A 25705-nucleotide genomic window follows, 5' to 3' on the forward strand; every position below is an offset into this window, starting at 1 on the left:
GGGTGATGGAAAAACTCAACAAGATCTCCACACAAGGATCTAACAATGTCTCTCGCATTGATATTGGTCTATCTATGGTGGAAGTCAATGTATTCATATTTTGTGGGCTTGAGCATCTTGTAATATGTCTGCATGTCTTCACCATAATACGTGGCGAGCTAACCTCCACTCTCACTGTGAAGCACAAGGTTAGAGTCATCCATATGTGAAATGATCTACTCAATCACCTCTACACATGGCATGACTCGGTGTCTGCATGTGATCCTATGCATCTTGGAATTCTTGATGTTGATGTATGCATGGACATCTACTAAGTCCTCAAAAAAAAATTTCTGCATGAATCTATTGTATATCTTCCTCCATGTGATGTGTAGTAGTATTAATAATGAACTATGTGTCTGCATATATGAGAATGTTTGTCTTTGTATATTTGATAGGATCATCATTTCTTTCTTCTGATATTTCTTTGGAGGTCACTTTACGAGGTGATATGGCTCAAACGAATAATAATAGGGTGAAAATACTTGTAGCAAGAACATGTACAAAGAGCCATCACATGTAACTAGATATGAAAATCTATGAACGATAGCATAAAGTAACTTGAATGCATATGAAAATGGGCATGAAAAATTAGGAGGGTGCACTTTCAAAAAATGAAGGTGTGTAAGGGGTCATTCAGGGCTTTACAATTCGCTCATTCACTCAAGCCAGTGGATAAAATTATCAATGGTTCATTAGCACACTCTGGAGATCAAAGGGGTGAGTTGTTGGGTCTTCAGGCATTCACCATGCATTCATGTGCCCAAGGAGAAAGGGAGGGTGCATTTTCGCACTCCGAAGAGACAAGGGAATGGGTTGACCAACCTTTAGGCCTTCACAGTGCACTCACTCACTCTAAGGAAATTAGTGTGCTTTGTCACACTCCGAAGGGTAGAAGGAAGATGCTTTGTGTCTTCATGATGAGCTCATGTGCTTAAGAGAGCGTGCAGTTCTTCATGCGCAAGAAGCGTGCCCAAGAGGGAAGCTTGATCATTCAGGGTGTAGTTTCTAAGATTGATCACGCTTCGAGGTCAAGAAGTGTGCTCTACCTATTGGAAGCTTAGAAACATGTTTAAACAATAGTATTTCATCATAAGATGACGAAAAGAGAGATATACAAGATTATATAGTTGTCGTTGCACTCAAAATGGAAGATGAAAGGTTTGAATAATGTGAATAGTTTCTTCATGGGACAAAAAATTAAGACTTGGATCATCAAGATTGAGAATAAATGTTAGCAAAAAATGAAAAACCAAGGAATGACAACAAGAAAAGTAAGAACGACAATGAAATCATGAAAGGAAATGAAAAGATTCAACATGCAAAACTTACTTGTAACGCTAGTTGATGAAGAAGATCTTGATTCCCAATTGTGCACCAAACTTAAATGGAATGATTATGTAAATGAATGATTAACTCAGTTAATTTTAAGAAGTTAACATGTAAAAATAATTCAGGCATAAGTGCCACTTTTCAAAGTGTGAAAGGATTAGTTAAGGCAAGTTAAGTGTTATCCTATTTTCTAGGAGTTTGCCCACATGAAACCAGTTGCTCATGCATACACCCAAGAAGAGCATATGTATTCAACATGAAGGTGTGTACTCAAGTAGGGTGCACTTGCTCGACATGAAGCAGTCCCCTCAAGGATGGCAAACTTCTTTAGGCTGAAGAAGTGCACTCAAGTTGGGTGCATGTCTTCACCAACTTGGAGTGCACTTTTTATTTTCTAAGTGATTTTCTCGCTTTTGATTTCTTTTTCTATGCTTTTGTCTTTTTAAATTTTGTTCATGGAGAGAAGGAAAGTTTCTAAGTCAAAATAAGTGATGAGTTTACCCAACCATGGACCAACTAACTCAAGCGCTTCTAATGGTTGAGTGATAACACTTAAGAAACGTTCACTTAAGAGGATGAAAAAATAGGAGAAAACAAAATATTAGTAAAACAAACAACATGTCGACACATTGGAATTATGATGCATGTGTTTTACTTGATGTCAACCCACTTGTAGCATAAAAAATCACTTGTATATGGTAATTAGATGAGTCCACGTAACTAGATGAATCTACAAGAGAGATATCAGATGTGATAGAATGCATGGCAGTTGTGTTTACAGATATGACAGAATGCATGGCAGTTCAAAGGAATCAATTCAGAAGTAATGTACAATGTAAAATCACATTATAACAGGTCTATTTAGAGGGAACAAAGTAATGGTACAAAAGAATAGGATGAAGGAACAAAGGACTACAAATTAGAATCAAGAAGTTGAAGAAAAAGGACATTTTCAAGTATGTTAAGTTGTATATGCGGGTTCACTGTACAAAAAGAGCGTATATGTATGCACACACTTTCACAAGAGGAAAAGAACATATGAGATGAAAAGTTAAGGAAATTAAGCTAAAAGAATACCAAGGGTCAATACCATGGTATTAACCCACAATATTCAGTGGAGTAACAGTTATTTGATCCCATCTAAGAATACCACAGGTTCTAAGTGTTGTTTTGGTCTGAGGTATTGAGAAAGGTTAAAACTATATAAGGATGAGAAGATAAAAGGGATATGGACACAAGTAATGAATATCTTATGAAGTGTTAGATAAAAAGAAATTATGCATGTTATGGGTTTCTGATGATTTGCTTGATCTGGACTAAGTATGCACCTGAGAGTTGGATGATGGATGAGATCTAATGATGGATCAGGATCATAATGACTTATCATTATGAGATATGATAATGGATAGGCTAGATCGGAGTGCTAACCAATGTTTTGTGCTTTAAATGATATAATATGGGTATATATGAAGACTGGAATAGCTGCAAAGCTATAAGTTTTTATCTGCATATATGTACGTTGGTTCGACACTTCCAAGTAGCATATGCAGAAGAAAAGCATGTTGCTCATTGATGACTGATCTATCTGATAAGGGTTGTTGTTTTATTCTTGTATGTCAATGATGTCTTCTTAGATCTGAAATTAGAACTGAATGCATAAGTAGATTGAGTATGATTTATTGATTGATTAAGTGAGAAGGATGATCTTTGTTGCTGTCTATTTAGATATTTGTAATTTGACAATAGATCTTCAAAATGTTATTGGTTGGTACAGTTGTGATTTAGAGGTTTTATGATTCAACATCTTTAGAGGTATACGTAGGTTGGACTAAAGGAAGTAGCGTATACATGCAGGTTGGCTTCATTGAAGGAGCGTATACATTCTGACACATGACTTTTGATGTTACAGTTGGTTCTTGATGTTGATGCAGTGCTCTCGGTTTAGATCTGTGTACTGGTTATAGTGATCTAGCTATTCTAGTTGATTGCTTGAATTTGATTAAGCTTCAATTAATGGTTGATTCATTTGTGATTGTTTGCTTCAGTATGTTAGAGGTTTCAGTGATTGATTGATTCAGTTATGGTGGATTCAGAGATTGATGATTGGGTTTCAGTTATATCAGGGACTCATGATTGAGTTTTAGTGATTGATTGATGCAGATGTATTTTATGGATGTATTGTAGTGGTGGTTGTTTTTGAGCTTCAATGTTACTGATGGGTCCAGTATGAAAATTTGAAGAGATTTGGCCTACATATTGTGTTGTTGTGTACCAGGAGTATCCAGTATGAAAATTTATGAAACGTGATGCTTGGAGGATACTAAGGGTTGGAGTCTTCAGTGAGGAAGTCGAAAGTTCCTGCCAGTAGTGGTTGGTGATTTGACCAGGAGGTTGGACCTCCCTTCTAGTAGTAGCTAGAGAATGAGTGAAGGTTGGAGCCTTCTGTAAGCCAGTGCATACATACTAGTAAACATATCAGATAGTACAAGAGCTGGGGCTTGTAGCTCCCTTCCAGTAGAAGATGGAGAACGAGAGACGATTGTAGCCTTCTGCAGGTGGATGCCTACATACTAGTATGAGTCTGCACCAATACAAGATTGTAAACAAATTATTCTTTATATTAAAAGAAGACAGAGACAACAACAACATGTGGTTTTTCTCCCGCATTATGTTTCCACCTTAAATCTTGGTGTTCATATGTGTTGCTTATGTGTGATGGTTTATTCTGTTATTACTGCACATGGTTACTATTTAATGTTTAATAAAGTATTGATACAATGATTAAAGATCAACATATGATGAATTAACTGAATTATAAGTTCACTAGATATACACTGGTTTCCTTAAGAACAGTTGCATGCACTGGCGAGTTCCCTTCACTGATGTAGCATATATAAATATGATTATGGAAATGAAAAGGTTATTTATCTGTAAATACTGATTCAGGCCCCCTCTTAGTATTATTCCCTACAATTGGTATCGTATCAAGTCCTTTGGCAGAAGCTTGATTGCTTGAAGGAGATCTGTCATAATAATGGGAAAGAAGCAAAAGAAGAAAGCACCTCAAAAGAAGAAGGCATCTCAAAGGAACTATGACAGTGGGAGAGGCAATTGGTCATTATGTGGAAGCAACTCTTAAGATTCAGAATCACCTCAGAATGAAGATGAAAAAGAAAAATAATTATCAAGTATGAATTTGTTGTCCTCTAGTGATACATTTCTCTGTTCATTTGAAGATAATGAATGTAACAACAAAACCACTAAATTTTCTCTTATGGGTGAAAGAGAAAGAAATCAAATAGAGGCAGAATTTAAAAAGCTCACAAACAAAATTAGATATCAAAATGATCTAATTGACAAAAGGGATTGTGCCTACAAAGAAGAAGTGACCAGGTTAAAAGCTTAGTTGGAGGAAGGACACAAAGTAAGGAAGCAGTACAAGGAAAAGGAATATCAATTTCAAAGGCTACAGGATGAAGTTACATCATTGAGAAATGAAGCAAATGGAAAGGATAATACAATAAAGAAACTTATATAAAGATCCAGTTACTACAAAAGTCTTGAAGCTGAGATGGTCTCTCTAAAAGAAGATCTTGAAAACTCAAATAAGTAGAATGAAGAACTACCTCAAGCAGATGAAGAATAAGAAAATGAGATTCTCAAATTAAGCCAACAAATGGAAGAAGGAAGAAAGGTTGAAGAAATCATGAAGAAGCAATATCTTGAGAAGGAAGAGCAATACTAGGTTGAGGTAAATATCCTAAAAGGTAAATTAGAACAAAAGGATAAAATTTTATGATTTCAAGATAGTACTAATAATTTTGATGATATTCTTAATAGTCAAAGATATGCTACCATCAAATCTAGTCTTGGTTTTCATGAAATTGTTAAAGGTGAATCTAGCTCGCAAACTGAAGCAAGGAACTCTAGTGCAAAATCTAAAGTGCTCAACAAGGAGACAAGAGGTCAACCCCATCAACAACCAAGGAAAGAAAGGCTTCAAAGAAAATCATTTACTCCTAACTATGGAAATGATAATCAGTTCTTTCCTCTAATGAATAATGTTGAATTTTTTGTATGTCATAACTTTGGACATGTTGCAGCAAGATGCAGAAGTAGAATGGTTCAAGCCAATAACCGTCACACAGAAAGATCAACAACTTCCAGGTAGTTTAAGTGATATTGTTTTTCTTGCAATATGTTTGGTCACAAAGCCATTGATTTCTTTAGAAGGAATATGAAACATATAAGATGGTATGCTTGTAACAAGTTTGGGCATATAGCAAAAGAATACAGGAGAAAATTTCAGCCCACATACCAAAAGGAGAAAACATCATCACACTCCAAGGTATGAATAAGAAGGAATCACAGTCAAAAAGATGTGGCATAGCTAAGTATATAGACAAAACTGACTCAGAAGGAACTGAAAGTATGAAATTTCAGTGTTCAAATTCTCATATGCAGTTATCATGAATACAAGTCATGTATATACGCGAGTTAGAAGCTAAACAATCGCGTATATGTTGGATTAATGAAGAAGCTATGGGACAAACTTAGAAAATTGGCCTAATATGGTTCAGTCAATTATCAATTGTATTTTTTATTTTGATGATTGTTGATTAGAGTCTATGGATTTTACTTGGAAGTTCTTTTGATCCTCATAACTTTTTGATGACTTGATGTATTACTGGTTGATGATGATGGCTTGATGATTCTTACTGATATATGAAATGATTAGATCTGACAGTGAACAATTGGCACAGGTTCAAGGGGAGAATATGATACGCTTCTAATAATGCATTCTTGGCATTATGTTTAGAAGTCTTTGGTACATAACGATTCTTATCAATGGTAATGATTCTTATGTTGATGAAGTGTTTAAATGATACATCATGTTATGTTGCAGTCATGAGTTGCTTATGATAAAATCTCAGATGATACTTATATTGCTTGAGCCACATAGTTGTTGTTTAGATCATATTTATGGATGATTGTGGATGACTCTTTTGATGATGCATACAGTACATATGGTATGTTGCATACATGGTGATCTTCATAAGGACAAGGAGAAGAAAGAAGCTTGAGAACACAAATTCCTTATTTGATAACTGTCATTTTTTTTTTATGTTTTTGTCATGATGCCTTCAAAAATGCATAATATGGTGCATTTATGGATGAGGATTCATATAGTTCTTGGCTCTCACATGGTTGAGGACTCTTGATGTTGATGATATCAAGAAATATTGGAAAATGACTATGAGCTCATGGTCTTCTATATACATATTGCTATCCCCTTGATGGATACAGATTATGCTAGATACATGGATGATTACTTAAAGTTGCATATTGATGAATATTGTTGGTTGGCCAAGAGAATGGTGATATTGCAGGTTTCATGAAGACATATCTATTTGGATACATGTCTTACTTAGTCACATAACGATGTTGAATTCTTACTTTGTGATTATAGGTTTGATACTAACATATATTGATTATCATGGTTGATGCTTATCAGATGTGGGATGTTTCCTAGTGATGATACATGGTTGCTATATTGAGGGTTCTTGTGGAAATATCATGTTGTTCTTGATGATGATGTTATGATCATAGATGGTGACTATGGTATTTTCACATACATATGATATGATGTGAATGATTTTGTGTTACTGCTTGGAGATATGACATATGCTTAGTTGATTCATGGAAGGTAATGATAATGCTCTTTCTACTAAGGAAATGAAGCAAGTTGATCTTGATGAGATCAAGAGGATGAGTTGATATCTATATGCGTCATACTTTGTCACAGGTTGTTGATATTTACATTGTCATATCTTGGGAACTGATGATGGACATATACAGGTTGCTGGTCTAAATGTTGCTGACAGATGCATATGGTACAGATCATATATGGTGTATGATAGTTACTGATGACTATCATGGTCTTGTTTAGATCTTTGGTCTCCGTTATAAATATCATGTATATCATTCGATGTAAATGTCATATAAAGGCCCATGATGTAATAATATGTCTCTATCTATCATAGTAATTTAATGAGTCTCTTTTGGTCATATGATGTAATTTGTACTCCCACTATGCATGGGAAGGATGATGTAATAATTGCTATATTTCAGTCATGTATAAGCAATTGGTATATACCCACTTGGTTGGGTAGATGAGTCAAATTTGGCATATTCCCACTTGGTTGAGAGATTGATATATGTATAAGTGATTGGTGATAGGAAGGTCATACTCACATAGTTGAGTTATAGAGTCATGTTATTATTTTGGAAAATATTTTTGCAGACTCTGCATGTGTTTAAGGGGAGCATGGATGGTTTAGTGAATCTCAGCATATACAAAGGGGGATTTTAATCAGAGAATTTAGCATGTATCTAAGGGGAGAATGATCAATGTTCATATTCAACTGTTCTAATATGGAATTCTTCATTTTGGTCAGCCCTTTTCCCTTGATCTCAAAAGGAGAGAATATATTGGTCCACCCTTTGCCCTTGATGTCAAAGGGGGAGATTATCTTGGTGTTATTGTTGTTTCTTGATACATCTAATAGGTTCTACAGCTTGAAGTAATTAACACCAATATGGTTGCCATCAAGTCCAAAGGGGGAGATTGTTGGCATTATGATGCATGTGTTGTACTTGATGGCAACCCACTTCTAGCATAACATCTCACTTGTATATTGTAACTAGATGAACCTACGTAACTAGATGAATCTACATGGGAGATATCAGATGTGACAGAATGCATGGAAGTTGTGTTTATAGATGTGACAAAATGCAAGGTAGTTCAAAGGAATTAGTTCAAAAGTAATGTACAATGGAAAATCACATTATAATAGGTGTATTGAGAGGGAAAAAAGTAAAGGTACAAAATAATAGGATGAAGGAACAAAGGACTACAAATCAGAACCAATAAGTTGAAGAAAAAGGACATTTTCAGGTATATTAAGTTGTATACGCAGGTTCACTGTACAAAAAGAGCGTATACATGCGGATTCACTATACAAAAAGAGCATATACGTATGCACTCACTTTCACAAGAGGAAAAGCGCGTATGGGATGAAAAATTAAGGAAATTAAGGTGAAAGAATACCAAGGGTCAATACCATGGTATTAGCCCACAATATTGAGAGGAGTAACGGCTATTTGATCCCATGTAAGAATACCACAGGTTCTAAGGTTTGTTTTGGTCCGAGGTATTGAGAAAGGCTAAAACTATTTGAGGATAAGATCAAAGGGATATGGACACAAGTAATGAATATCTTATGAAGTGTTTGATCAAAAGAAATTATGCATGTTATGGGTTTCTGATGCTTTGCTTGATCTGGACTAAGTATGCACCTGATAGTTTGATGATGGATGATATCAAATGATGGATCAAGATCATAATGCCTTATCATTATGAAATTTGATAATGAATAGGCTAGATCTGAGTGCTAACTAATGTTTTGTGCTTTAAATGCTTTGATATGGGTATATCTAAAGACTGGAATAGCTCCAAAGTTATAAGTTTATATCTGCAGATCTGTACGCTAGTTCGCCTTGGTGAAGGCATGTACACACGCTGGTTCGACACTTCCAAGTAGCGTATGCAAAAGAAAATATTGTTCTTCAGTGATGAATGAACTATCTGATAAGGGTTGTTGTTTTATTGTTGTTTGTCAATGAATGCATAAGGAGATTGAGTATGATTGATTGATTGATTAAGTGAGAAGGGTGATATTTGTTTTTGTCTATTTAGATATCTATAATTTGATAGTAAATATTTAGATTATTAATGGTTGGTACAGTTGTGATTTAGAGATTTTATGATTCAGTATCTTTAGAGATATATGCAAGTTAGACTAAAGGAAGTTGTGTATAAACATAGGTTGGCTTCATTGAAAGAGTGTATACCTTCTGAAACATGACTTTTGAAAAGAAAAAATTCATTAAAAAAATAATTGAAATAAAACTCATTTCAACCCAAAAAACAAAAGCAAAACAAACCTAGATGTAAATCTTCCTTTCCCATAAACGAAAATGGAAATAGAAAATTAAAAAGATTGAATTGTAGTTTATTAATAGTTTTTTGCAATCACAATTCAATTTCGATAAAACTACTATTCAATATCCCAAAGCTAATAAAGTTGATCTATTATTTTACTTTCAGAAAAGATGAAATAAATTGCAAACCAACATATTTATAAGTAAATTATACATTTAAATAGATTTATTAATATATTATAGTATTTTGTTGTTTACATTAAATTTTTGAATGTATAAAATAATCCATTATCACAAACATTTTAACTATATAGTTTATATAACTTAATCTTATAATTCTAGCAATTGTTACAATTTTATTATTTCAAGACAACCTAAAAAAACAAAAATAGAAATTTGATTAAAAAAGAAGAAAGGAAAAAAAAAATTGAACACCAACAGATTTATTAATAAATTATAGTAAATTAATTTATTAAATGTATAAATAAATCCATAAAACATTCAAAATATATAGTTTATATAATTTCTAGAAATATTTTCCTTACTTCTTTACATTTTTTTTATTTTTTACCTTTTCTTTATTCTCTTTACATTTCTTGAAATTTTGCATTCTTTTGGTTGGAATTTGGTAACAAAATTATAACATTAATCTTATATGATGATGGTTAACATCCACTGAGACCAAAATTTGGTCTATCAGACCTAATGAAACAAATTATTTAGTTTGATTTAAGATTTTATTCCTATGCTCAAAAAGCTTGGAGAGAAGCCTCCCGAGTTCATTATAATTTTGAAATCGTAAAAGGATAGGAAGGTCAGCGTTGCGACAAAGATTATGAAACTGAGATCTAATGTGGTTGTACACTGGGCACTCTAAGAGGAAGTGGTTTTCATCCTCGATGTTCCTATTCTCACAGAGATGGCAAATCCTTTCCATCCATGGTGTTTTAGGAACTACCAACGACCTGTTTCACTATGAAGCTCATGAGAGTTCGTTCTAATCTTTTCTATATTAATTTTCTTCTTTGAGCTAGTTAAAATAGAGAGATACTTTTGATCTTCTGATGACCTTCTTATGATAATTTAACTTTCTTTTAGCCGCTAAATCTTTCTCACACCACATTTTTTTCTTTGAAGTTAGAAGTAACAATATTTTTAATGTTATTAATGTTTTGCAACGCATCATTCTCATAGATCTCCCAATAGTTTAACCAGGCCCTCATGTCTTTATACCACCCCCATTTGAGCTTTAGGTGGTTTTGGCTGGAATTCAAAGCTAGCTTAGGAAGTCTATGATCTCCTATGTTATTGAGCTTGTGCTTCTACAACAAAAGCCTAATCATAGCTAGGCTCTCGATAGGGGAAAGACCTACTTCTATAGGGAGAATAGGATAGGGTGTATTGCTTTTAATTTTGAGGTTATACGTTATAAAATGCTTCTAGATTCGCTCAATCTTTCTCCTGGATTCTCTAGAGATGCTACAACCCCAAACCTCACATCCATATAGGATAACAAGAGTGACTAAAGTTTCAAAGAGGGACTTCTTTTTATCCCACATTACGAGGTTTATCGTTTGACAATTATTTTCAAGACCAAAATAAGCTTTCCACCCCCCATTAATCATTTTCTCGGTGCTATGGTTCCAATTGAGCTTGTGATGAATATCAATTCCTAGGTACTCGTAAGAATACACTTCCTCCAAGTTATTATTTTCATACTTAAAATTAGCGTAAGTGTCCTTCTTGGATTTGATAATCATAACTTTTGTTTTGTCAGTGTTGACAATCATACCCATGGTAGAGCAGAAATCATTAAGAAGCCTAAGTTGCTTATCAAGGTCAGATGGTCACCTTGCGAGAAGAACAATATCGTCAGCATAGAGAAGAAGGATGACGACTATCCCCTCTAATATCGTGCCAGCACAACCTGCTTCCTCTAAATAACCTTCGAGCTTGTCGATGTAAATGCCAAAATAGGGTAGGGGAGAGGGGGCAACTTTGTTTAACTCCGATATTACACTTAATATCTTTCGACCACCCCTTATTGCTCTTTAGCTTGGCAATTACATTCTTGTATAACCTTATAGCAGTAGCTCTCAACTCGAAAGGAACCTTTAGCTCTTCTAATCTATTCCAAAGGTTGTTTCTATGAACTGTATCGAAAGCCTTTCTGAAGTCCACAAAGCAACAAAAGTGATTGGATTTATCATTATGACATTCCTCCACAATGATCCTAAGCGTAACGAGGTAGTCTGTTGTTGAGTGATGCCTTCTAAAACCCGCTTGGCCTTTAGCCCTCTCACCTTCACTTTCAAGCCATATGCTCAACTTCTTTTCCAAAATACTACCATATAACTTGGCTAACAGAGGGCTGATCATAATTGTCCGATAATTAGAGGGGTTATTTCTATCCCCACTTTTAAAAGTAGGGATAATGAGGCTCTCGGTCCATGGTTTAGGGAACCCTTGCTTGATTGCTTGATTGAAAAGCTTGTGGATCTGGGGGATGAGGACAGGACCTCCAATCTTTAATATTTCTGCCTGGTAACCTTCTATGTCCTTAGCTTTCCCATTAGCTAGGTGATTAACCCCAAACTCAATGTCTTCTAAAGAGAAAACTTCTTTTGTTGTGAGCAGGGTTTCAAAGTTATCCATGACATTTGGAGATTCATAAAGATTTTTAAGATAGGAATTCCAATCGTGTAGAGCAATTTTATTATTATCTTTAGTTTTCCTAGTCAGAATCTGCCTCCAAAATTTCTTAGGAGCTACCTTAGAGAGGTGTAAGAGATTCTCTTGTCTTTGACCCATGTAGTACCTCTTTTTTCTTTTAGTTAGGGCTTTGTATATTTTTATCTTCTCCATTTTAAGACATTCATCAACAGATTCCTTAATTGTTCTCCTCGCACTTTTACAATCTTTGTCATAGGGTGGGTTGGTTTTGCTATTTCTTTTACTATTTGAAACTTCAATTGAAAACTTATTAATAGAATATGAGAGGGTTGTACTAAGACTATGATATAGGTCTTCTATGTTGTCTATACTAAATAAAGGAAGCAAATTAGTTTTTAATTCATTTAAAAAGAGATCGTTTTTATTTCTATCAAATATTAAGTTCTATTAAATTTATTATAGATTATAAGAAAACTATTTAAAGCATTATTTAATGAAATTTCAGCGTTAAAGGAAATCCGAATTTCCAATTAAACAAAATCTAATTTTTATATTAATGGAAAATTCTGAAATACATATTTCTTTTATACTAAATACAGTTTCTGATATTAAATGCATAATCTGGAATTTATATTCTTACGCGAATTAAAGATTATATAATAGTTTAAAAATATCATACACATAAGTTATTTGGCTTCACATATGCTTATTAGAGATCAGAAAACTGTCCTCTTATATCATTTCACATACTCAAAAACATTTAAAAGCTACAAATTCAAATGCCTTTAGGTTGTCCAGATATGCTACCTATCCATCATAAATAAATTAAATTAAATTAAATTAATGCTGCTCAGTGAAAAAGGCCGAATATACACTTACGTAATTCCAGAAATCCATCGATTCTTTGTCACGTGACAAACAATGCAATGACTTACTGTGCTGCGTATTCCTCTATTCGTTCAGTAATTCACAGGAGGAAGAATGTGATGCATCATTCCTTCAGCCGTTGATTCATAGTGGTGTAGCCTTCTGCTTGTCATTAAATATTATTACGTTAATTTTTTGAAATTTTTTTTATTGTGGTAATGAAACGTTTTAAAATATTTATTTAAATAAATTTATTATTATCATAAATTTAGAAAATATTGTAAATATATATTTATATAATTTCGTGAAATATTTTCTTTGATTTTTTATTTTTTTATATTCTTTACATTTCCTTTATATTTGAGGAAATTATTTTATTTTTTAGTTGGAATTTGATAATAGAATTTTTAATAAGATTATAGCATCAATATTATATATAAATTTATTATACATTATAAAAAAATTATTTGATTATTTGATGCATAAATTCTGAATATTCATGTTCAATGAAATTTCATCGCGAAAAGAAATCTCAATTTACAATTACTTGAAATTTAGTCATTTTTATATTAATTGAAAATTATAGAATATATATTCCTTTTATATTAAATGCAGCTGAATTTATATTCTTATATGAATTATAGATTAAATAATATTTTAAAAATATGATAGACCTTATTAGGGACCAGAAAATTCGCATCTTACATCAGAATTATCACACACCCAAAAACATTTAAAAAATACAAATTCAAATGCAGATATGTTAACTAGGCAGATATGTTAATTAGGATTCATTAAATTAAACGAAATTAAACCTGCTGAGTGAAAAGCTCCCGATAAACACTTAAGTAATTCCACAAATCAATTGATTCTTTATCACGTGACAAGCAATGCAATGCAATGAGTTGCTGCGCTGCGCATCACTGTATTAGTTGAGTAATTCACAGGACGAAGAATGCGATGCATCATTCCTTTAATCGTTGATTCAGTGGTGGAGTAGCCTTCTTCTGGTTATTAAATATTATTATTTTATATTGGAAAATATAAATTCTATTCTAGTAATGAATGTTTTCAAATAGACAATGTAAATTTCAGCTTTTCATAGTTTTCTATTTCTCAAATAACTTGTAGTGTGTGCGAAAAGTTATGCGTTGGAATATTTTAAACTCAAATCTAATAATTTAATAATCTAATATTTTATTCTTCGGAATATTAATCTAATATTCTAATGTAAATATTAACATTTAGATTATATAGAGTTTGGGAATTATTTGAATCCTTAAGAAACTATACGAAGTATAATGGACCCTAACATTTGCTATATATAACTCTGCATATGAAATACTTTTCCATATTCTAAAATGCGTTGAAGTACTCTGAAGTTCTTTAGTATTGTATGGTCTACAATGGCCACGAATATATCACATACGAAAAACAGTGATCAAATTCGATTAGTAAATCATAAATTTATCTAATTGGGTTTTATATAATATGTTCTTATGAATTGTGGACTAAATGGCTTTATATAATTGAATTCAAGCGGCCAGAATATAGCTTGCTATATTCTGACGGGCCGAGGAGTCACATATCGCGAGTGTCCATCTCACCGGCAGCATCAGCCCCCTGTTGAAAGAAAAGTTAAAAATGGATTCCAATTTCAAATGAGTTTAAACTAGGTTAATTTAATTTGATGGTGTACTATTAACATGTTAACTATTAAGGAATTTAGGTTAATTTAATTTGATGGTGTACTATCAACATGTTAACTATTAAGGAATTTTTTTGGAATTAAATACACCACTCATTTTTTGAATAGGTATATTTGTTTTAAGACATTACAATTTCAGCTACAAAATAACCACATATATAATATCCATAAATTGCTATTTCATTTTCATCATAACTAGTCAAAAACCATCCAGTTACGTAGGCGTACTGTTTTTGGTCGACCAAGACAGTTGAAAACACTTGCAGCGAGCAATGCAAACCCTTGCACGCAGACCGTTTCTTGCGGCGGGCTATGCACTTGCACCAGGGAATGGGTTGACCAACCTTAAGACTTCACAATGCGCTCATGCACTCTAAGGAAAGGAGGACGCACTATGGAACTCCGAAGGTTCAAAGGAATATGCTTCAAGTCTTCATGATGCGTTCATGTTCTCAAGAGTGAGCGTAATTTTTCGTGAAGAAGAAATGTGCTCAACATGACAACTTGATCATTCAAGGCGCAGTTTTGAGATTGATCAGCATTCGAGCTCAAGAAGTGAGCTGTAAATGTTGGAAGCTCATAAATAAGTTTAAACAGTAGGATTTGATGATAAGATGAGGAAAAGAGACATATACAAGGTTATATAGTTGTCGTCGCAGTCATGGTGGAGTATAAAAGGTTTGAAGAATGTGGAGTTTTTGCATGCTAGACCAGATTAACACTTACAGCATGAACATTGAGCATAAATGCCAGAAAACAAACTGAAAAATGAAAGACCGATAGTAAGAAAAGCAAGAACGACATCGAAATCATGAAAGGCAACGAAAAGATTTGAGATGCAAAACTTATTTGTAGCCTCGGTTGATGAAAAATATATTGATTCTGAGTTGTGCGCCCAATGGAATGATTATGTAAATGAATGATTAACTAAATTGATTTAAAGAAGTTAATCCGCAAAATTGGGTTAGGTCATGATGTAGGAGTGTTACTTGTCAATGAGTAAAAGGATTAGTTAAGGAAAGTTAAGTGGGATCTTATTTTCTAGGAGTGAGCTCACATGCAATAAGTTTCTCATACATGCACTGACGAAGAGGGCATGATTGCGCTCAAGAAGGTAGCGCTTAAAGAGGGCACACTTCTTTAGTGCAAAGGAGTGTGCTCAAGTTGGACACATGTCTTCACCAACTTAGAGTGTGTTTTTTTTTCTAAGTGATTTTCTCACTTTTGTTTTCTTTTTCTATGCTTTTGTGTTTTTCGAGTTTGTGCATGGTGAAAAAGGAAGTTTATAGGTCAAGACAAGTGATGAGTTCACCCAAACATGGACCAACTACCTCAAGCCCTTCTAATGTTTAAGTGATGAAGCTTAGGAAATATTTACTTAGGAGGATGCAACACTAAGAAAACCAAAGGATAGTAAATCAAACAACATGTCAACACAGAGGAAAAAAATTTAGAGTGTCGTTGTCGCAAACAACACAACCCTATTAAATTACAATTAAATCTATGTATTCAATTACAACTCTACTGCAAACCTATCATTTACTGACAATCCCATATATATATTGAATGGTTAACTATAAACCCTTTCAAGTATACCTTCATTCATTAAAATCTAATATCTATTGTATGCATTAAAATACATTGAATCTATTAACATCAATCAAATATATTCAATGAATTTAAGTTACTATTTTTATTATTATTGTTTTCTTTTCAACATCATTTCTCCCTTTGCTTTTTATCTACATTTATAATTAAACAACCCTCTTGAATCTAATCAACGGATTCAGTAGATCACACTAAATAGATTGCAATAGATTAAATACATTTTACAGATTGCAATCAATGCATTCAATAAATTACAATCTATTAAATGGTTTCAAAATTTATTGAATGCATTTAAAATCTATTCATTCTATTGATTGCAATCTATTGAATACATTTAATCTATTAAATTTGTTATTTCCATTGAAAATTTATTCAATTCATTCAATATATCACAATACATTCCATCTAAATCTATTAAAATATATTAAAATGCAATCTATTACAATTTATTGAACCCAATAAATTCAATGCATTCAAATATAGAATACAAATTAATTAATCCTATTTAAAATATTCATAATCTTAAACATTGATATCAAACTTTACTTAAGTTATTTTAATTTTAATAAATATTTAATTTAAATACTATCCACTCACTTCATAAAAATATTTTTAAAAAATTATAGAATAGATCAACTATTTTCATCTACCTAGCAATCTTTAATTGATTTTATCATCACAATCACCATGGAAGAAAAAAATATCTTTAGATTCCTTCCTCACTGAAAATCAAATTTTATTAAAGGAAAAATGAATGAAGAAGGTAATTGTAATAAAATTAATCTCAAAAACAAAAATAAAAAATAATGATTTGAACACACCCAAAAAAAAGCCTACATGGAAACCTTCTTATCCCAAAGTGACATTGAATTTGAATTTTCTATAATGCTGGAAACCTTCCTATCCCAAAGTGACATTGGATTTTCTATAATGCCGACACCAATGAATTAAAAAGATTGAATTTAATTCTATTAATATTTTTTCCAATCACAATTCAACTTAGAAAAAATTAATATTCAATATCCCAAATCTAATAAATTTGAGTTATTATTTAAATAAATTTCAAACCAATAAATTTATAAATAGATTATAGTATTCTAAATTATAGTATTTTGTTATTTAAATTGAATTCAAATCCATTATTACACACATTTCAACATTATAATTTAGACAACTTAATCTTATAGTTCAAGCAAATTTTTACAATCTTACTATTCTAATATTTCCTTTCAAAAATGGAAATAAACACAATCTCAACAATAAAAAGATTAAAAAATAAAAACTCGGGGAAAAAAATACAATAAAAAACAAAACAAACCTACATGTAAACCTTCCTCTCACATAAATTAATGGAAAGTCACATTGAACTTTCTAGAGAGTTCACACCAATAAACTAAAAAGATTTAATTAATTTGTATAACTTTTTTTTAGCGATAGTTGAAAATCCAGGGTTTAAATCAAAATTGTTTTTATATTCCAAATATAATAAAATTTAATTAATATTTTATTTGAAAAAAAAATTGCAAACCCATAAATTTATTATAAATTTAAATAGATTTATTAATAAATTATAATATTTTATTTTTCAAAATAAATAATTAAATACATAAATAAATCCATTACCCTTGATAAATCCACGAAACATTTGAAATATATAATTCATAGAACTTGGCAAAATATTTTCATTAATTCATTAAATTTCCTTTATTCCGTTTAAATTTCCTAAACTTTTTTATTTTTACTTGGATTTTGGTAATAAAATTCTTGATAAAATTATAACAGTAATATCATATACAAATCTATTAAATTTATTACAGATTATAAGAGAAATTAATTGAAGAACAAGCTCTAAAAATTCATGTTTAATGAAATTTAAAATCTATTAAAACTTACAAGAAAAATTATTTGAAGCATAAGCTCTAAAGATTCATGTTTAATTAAATTTCACTGTTAAAGGAAATCTCGATCTACAATTGGACGAAATCGAGTCATTTAATTTGATGCCCCATTATCAACCATGTTAATTTAATATATTAAGAAAATCTTTTGGAATTAAATACACCACTCATTTTTTGAATAGATATATTTGTTTCTAAGAAATTACAAATTGAGATACAAAATAACCACATATATAATATCCATAAATTGCTCTTTCATTATAATCAAAACTAGTCAAAACCATCAAGGTAGGTAGGCGTACTGTTTTTGGTCGACCAAAACAGTTGAAGACACTTGCAGCGAGCAATGCGTTCCCTCCCACAAATCCACAATGAGTTATTCTTTTAAACACTTATTCACATTGACGGACTTTGTAGATGGCAAGCAATACCCATACAGCACACCAAACAGACCACCAATCTTAACACTGCATGCAGTGCCTAAGACACGTATGTGACCATTTCAACTAATTTCAATTAAAATTATTAATAATTTTACTTAGAACCATGGTTGACAAGTGGGCATAGCTTTCAAAAAGGGGATGGTGTGCGATGGTTAATAATTTCCATTACCGTGTGGCCTCATTTATAATTTTCCCTAAAGATTTTGCTGTAAAGCGAGAGGAGATTTTTATATTCTTTGATTTAATTAAAGAAAAAGAATCGATACAGAGATTTGACTATTCAAATTATGAAAATATATGGCCCTTATTTTATGGGTTCACATACAGATTCATCGTTGAACAACCAATGGCCACAGCAGACAAAGTCCTTTATCAAAATTTTCAATGGGACCAACCACTTATCTTGAAAAACGTTGAATTTATCCATCTCCTGGAACATGCATGCATTTTAAATTCTCCATGTAAAACCATGGATTCATATAGTCCATTTTTCTTAAGCAACTGACGTACTCCATTCCATTTTATTTTAAAATATAAAAACTCTTGTAGCGATGCGATCGGTTCGAATAAAATGTCAGAAATTATGGATTTTTGGGTTGAAATACGATGTGACAATTCTGTCGAGGAAAACTCGAGGCGCCATAAAGAATTAAGAAACAACAGAAAGACGACAGGAATAATGTTTTTGGCAAATAGTAAATTGGGTACTTATAGTTTAACTAAAAATTATCATAGAACCAACTATGTATTAGTTTCTAATCTCTCTAAATACCAAAATGATTGATATATATGAAAAGCAATCTTAAAATAAAAGATTTGGGTCCTCTTGAGAAAAAAGAGAGTTGATACAGAAATATATGAGCACTTCACATGTAAATCATGGATATTTTTAAGGGTTTTATTGTGCATAATATTCTATATCATTTTTGTAATTGCCATTTTTCCACGATCTTATATCTATTTGCATTCCATTATAAGTTTTCATCATGAATATGGAATTATAACAATCCCATGATATGGGAAAATAAAGGAGAATCATGGTACCTGAGAGATAAACACTATTTTTATTTCTAATAATTTATTCTTTCTCTAATTTGTAGAAGGCATAGTGGTCACAGTTAATTTGACATCTTATTTGGGATCTTTTGATTATCCCTATCTAATATGTAAGGTAACTCTTCATTTACTAGGGAAAGAATATGCATTTTTATATATTAGTTTAATAAGTATCCAATTTTGAACTTTGATTTCTTTTCCCCTCCCATAAAATGTGTTTAACATGCTTGTACATGACTTGAGTTTAAGAGATAATTTGGAATTGTTCAATCAAATGATTACAAAAGATTCTAGTTATTATTTTGGGTCCCTGGTGAGGATCTTTCCTTGACTTTTGTAATTGCATTGAAGATGTGTAGAAAGTCTCATTGAACCACCAAATTTACCCTTTCTCTGGTCATTGTTAGCCCGCCTTTCTTAATTACTTCTAGTTTTGCTAAGTTATGTTTGTCTGGTTTCTTTGATTCAAAACACATACATGATTTCTTCCTTTTTATCGTTGAATATTCTTCCTATTTTGTCAAGCCTATATTTCTTAATATTGGGGCCCCATGAAAGTTCACCTTGATGATCCCTTGAGGTAGGGATGAACACCCTTGTAGAGTAGAAGCCTTTGTGAAGTTGGCAAGACTTTAAATGGAGAAATAATTCAAATTAACCTTCCAACTCATTAACATTTTTTCCTCCTAAGAAAATTTCTCTCCATAATTATTTGTCAATTTGGTTCCCTTTATAGTTATTTTATGGTATCTTCACTATTTTTCTACAACTTATTGTTGTTTTAGCTGCAATACTTGTTTCCTTGATGGATTTTGTTTTAAAAAATATGGTTCTTTCCTTGCACATATTCCAAATTATGAAGTCTACGATGTCATTTATGATATGATTTAGGATTCTACATTGAAATGGATTTGAGGTCCAATTTTCCAATGTTTGAGAAATATTACCTTTTTACTTGCTTCATCTTCTCACTAAAATAGTTTGCAAATCCCATCACATAAAGTGTTGATAAAATTACATTGGTTAAAGATGTGATTTTTGGGTTTTGATGTAGTATGAGAAATAGGTAAATATATAGCCCTTCAAATCTTTTTTTAATATTTTTTCAAATGAAGAAATTCCTTTTACAACTAGCCATAAAAATCATACAATTTTTGCCTAGAGAACACGGTCTCATATTTTCCCCTAAATTGTCTTGGGTAGTAGACTCATTTGCATTCAATATAAGAAGGTATGACTCTTTTCCTAGGTTTATAGATAAATAATTAATTGAATAAGAATGAAAAATTATATCAATAACATCAATGTTTAGATTTAAAGGAGAAGGAAGAGAAAATACAAAAATGTCACTAAAAAACACTTAAGGAAACTGAGCTCCATCTTGAGGAAGTGAATGTAAAATATGTTTGTAATTTAATTGAAGATTGAGAATAATAGTTGGAGCATGTCATTGTACTAGGAAATAAAGTTGATAATAAAAGGAGAAATTCAAAAACACTTATTAATGGTTGAACCATATTGACACCCTTATTATCTACAAAGTTGTAAATAAAGATATGATGATAGACATCAACATTACTTGGGAGAAGAAAGTATAATTAACAATATTCATAGAATGTATCATTAAGGTACCATTATGTAATAACATCTTATCAAATTCTAGGAACTACCATAAAATTGAAGAAGTTACTATAGTGTATGTAATAAAAAAAAGAGAAATTATATGACAAGTTATAAACTACCAAAAATCAGAAACAAAAAGATATGAATATGATAGATGAATAATCATCAATTATAATTAGAGATTATGAATATAAGGAGATTGTATTACTTGGTTTTGTCACATGTGAAACACTTGGCTACAAAACCTTAAGGACAAAGACTTTTAAGGTTGTACTTTGTTATGACTATAATATATATAATTGGGGTAAGATTTATAGTGCAGTTATATAAGCTATTAGTGAGAATTTGTATATATAAATGAAAATATGAAATATAGTCATTATTATATACATGGAATCATTATTTCAATACATGGATGTACTTAGCATATGTGAGAGTTTCTACCCAAATGTCCAGTGGATTATTGTGTAGCTCATCGTTATAATTATTACTTTGAGAGTATGCACATTTTTTGTGTACATTGTGTGTATGAATCATGCTATTTGACATGTTATTCTTCCTAGTCCATGTGGCATTGGATAGACTGTGATCTCTCATGTGGTTAAGGAACTCCTAGATGTTAAGTCATCAGTTCAATTGCCTGCCCTATTCAAGTGTTATTATTGGATATGACCAAGATTTAGCCTCACCAATGTCAAATTTATAAGAAAATAAAAATATATTGTCTTCATAACAATAACAATATCCTATATTTCATAGTGTTTCCTTATCTCTTTATTAACTTGAATAAAGAATTCCACAAGTTTGTGTTTGATGATATCACTATGAATTAAAAATTTAATGTTAATTAAAATTAAATATTTGATGCTAGTAAAGTAAATTCATGAACGTCATCATACCCAATTTAATACAAATAAATTATATAAAATTTTCATCTCGTGAAAAATAATTATAAAATTAAATGAAAAAAGAAAAAATAAATATAAACATTGCTCTGTTACTCTATTATACATATCTAATCTCTAAATAAACAAATTTAAAAAATATTTTCAATATATTAAAACTTAACCAAATCCCCACATCAAACTCTTCCATCTTCATTAAATACAACCTCTCATAAATTTTTGGAAAACTATCTGATCCGAAACATTTTAACATTTTAAAGTAACTTCTGAATACAACCTATCATAAGTTTTTCAAAATCTATCAGATCCCTAACTTCTAAAATTCATAATTTATTAAATTATAATTTGAAAAATATTAACAAACCGTATACCATTTCGAAAATTAGCTCCATGGTTAATATCTTAATTTCAAATAATTGACTAAGTTATCATTTGAAAAATGTTCACAAACCATATACCATTTCGAAACTTAGCTCCATGGTTAATATCTTAGTTTTAATTCTATTGGTTATATGGACACTTCTTAAATTCAATTTTGAAAATATTACAATGACTTTAATTTATTCATATTCAGATTTTTTCCTTTTAATTGAGGAATGCCAAAATTGCTTATGGCATTGTCAAGTATCAAGATACATATTTCCATCATTAGTTTTGTTAAGTTAGGGGTAGTTATAAACATAATGCGATACCATTATCATTTTCTGTGTCTAGTTATTATTTTTTACCACCATTTTAAATTTTAATTATTAAATTATAAATCATTTAATGAAAATAAATAACATTTAATTAAGCAATACTTTAATAAAAATAAATAACATTTAATTAAAAAAAATATGTAATTTTGATAGAAATGATATTGTTCATAGAAAAAAATTGATAGAAAATTTCCTTTATCAGAATAGGAATATTAAAGCGAGAATTGATTCTTTTTATCCGGTCATTTAATTTGATTTAATTTAATTAATAAATGAATAAATAATCCCATACAGATATTTGCCTAGTATATGCTTACGAAAATAGACGTTTTTTTTGGATTTATATTCATTCTTGGACAATTATTTCTGAGGCAAAATAAGAATTTGTGGTGTTAGGTTCAATATTTATTTTCAAAGTGTCGTCAAAATCAAGGGAATTATTGAGCCTATTTCAGTGTCTGGACTTCTTACAGACTGAAAGGATGGTTAAAGTCGCCCGCTGAGCCGGTATGAGAGGCGTATTTTATTCCATACAAAATATTATATTGAAAGATAAGGCATCAGATGAATGGGCAATAATCATGTCTAGCCGATTTATTTTCATCTACTGGAACATGCATGCAAGAAAAAATTCTCCATCTAAAATCATGGCTTCATGCACTGCCTTTTTCCTAAGCAACTGACGTAGTGAATTCCATTTCGTTTGAAATATAGATAACTCTCGTAGAAATGTGAAATGTCAGGAAAACAAAGCAGGAATAACGTTTTGGTCAATCTCGTCTTGTCTCTCGCCTTTTCTGTTCATCTTGGCACTGGAAGGCTTAAGCAGGAAAATAAAGATGGAGATCAGGATAGGAGGACTCAAAGGCATTCGATTATGGGGAGCTGACCTTATCATCACACATCAGCAATTTGTTGATGACCTAATGTTGTTTGGAGAAGCATCACTCCGAGAGGTAAGGGGCTTTAAGCGCGTATTAGAGGCTTTTATGTCTGCCTCAGGTATGGCCATCAACAATGATAAATCTTGTACCTTCATTTTCAATACACCTGCTGCTGTTAAGGTCCATTTAACTCGTGTGCTTGGCTTCCGGCAGGGTGAGTTACCCACTAGATATTTAGGCATACAATTAGATCTTAATTCAATGCGTATAAAGAATTAGCAACCTCTCGTGGATAGGATTCGAAAACGCTTGCAAAATTGGTCGTTTAGAATATTGAATTTCGCAAGTCGAGTTTTCCTTTTAAAATCAGTTCTGTTATCAATTCCTATCTACCCATTATCCATTCTGCCTGCTCCTAAGGGAGTCTTCTGTAAATTACGGGAAATCTTCGGTAAATTTCTCTGGGAAGGGCCCAACCAGCAACGAAAATGGACATTGGTCTCATGGCAACAGGTCATAAAACGGAAAGAGGAGGGTGGTCTTGGTATCAGGGATTTGGAGTTCGTTAATAAGGTTTTAGGGGCTAAGTTATGGTGGAGATGGGTCCAGGGGGGTATGGATATCTGGAAAAGAATCTGGACTCACAAATATCGTATGCCACATACAGTAGCAGGTCGCCTCCGCGTCGAAGACACTCCACGTGGATCGCACATTTGGGAGCTGGCCAGACATAATAAAACTCTGGTTCGGGACTTCGCCTTCTGGGAAGTTCGTGATGGAAATTTAGCACGCTTCTGGCCGGATGCTTGGCAGCAATGGGCCAAGCTGGAGAGCCATCCTACTCTACACGTCTTTCAAGCTGGGGCACAACAGGCGGGCCTCGAATATGTTCAGGATTATTGGCACCCGGCAGGGCAAAATGAAGTATGGCGTGCATGGAAGAGACCTCCAGAATGGAATGCGAGAATCAATATGGACATCCAAAAAATGTATATTAGGGAATTAGATACGCGGAAAATTAGGATCCGTCTAGGCAACGATATCCTTCGCTGGGGGAAAGCCTCGAAAGGTATGTTTACGGTAAAGGAGGCATACTACTGGCTTACAAAGGATGATGCCATGGCTGACCCAACGCCTTGGCAAAAACTCTGGCAAGCAAAATGGTGGCCCAAGGTGACACTTTTCGCATGGTTGGTGTGCCGCGGTAGGATCTTGACGTGGGATAATCTCCAGAAAAGAGGAATGATCGGTCCTTCCTATTGTTCACTATGTCATAAGGAATTTGAGACACAGGAGCACTTGCTGAGTCACTGCTTGTATATACAAAGCCTGTGGGAGGAAATTCGGAGTCTCTTTGGTTATTTGAATCGGGACCCCAACAGTCTTCGGGGTACCATTCTGCAATGGGGAATGGGACATTTTCACAGTAAACTTGTCCAGAGGTTATGGAGTTTATCGTTGGGTTTCGTCATTTGGGAGGTGTGGAAGGAACGTAATCGGCGAATTTTCCAGGGACGCAGCTGCTGTGCGACAGGTATCTGGGAGGCGATCTGTAGGTCGCTGAAGGAAACTGTCCTCTCTGAACCCTGGGCAGAGGAGGATTGGAAATTAAATGTGGACGAGCAGCGAATACTACTCAAATTGGGCATTGATTCTACGATGTTATACCCTAACACTGATCGGATTTGTCGACAGCGTTTGCAGAGTCCCAACTTCTTTCGCCTCCCAGATGAGCAGCAAATTAAGCTGTCCTTCGACGGTGCCTCCAAGGGTAATCCTGGGGAGGTAGGCTGGGGTGGGATTTTCCGCGATAGCCGAGGGAGGTCGCGTTGGGCATATGCGGAATGGGGAGGGGAGATGTCCAATAACGAGGCGGAGCTCTGGGGGGTTTATCATGGCCTTCGCGTTGCGGTGAGGAACGGCTATCATAATCTCGTTGTCGAAGGTGATTCCCAAATCGTCATTGA

This window comes from Pinus tabuliformis, chromosome 5_1 (assembly GCF_031772625.1).
Source record: "Pinus tabuliformis cultivar Carrire ecotype Pingquan chromosome 5_1, CPIR1, whole genome shotgun sequence".
NCBI classification, from domain to species: Eukaryota; Viridiplantae; Streptophyta; class Pinopsida; order Pinales; family Pinaceae; genus Pinus; species Pinus tabuliformis.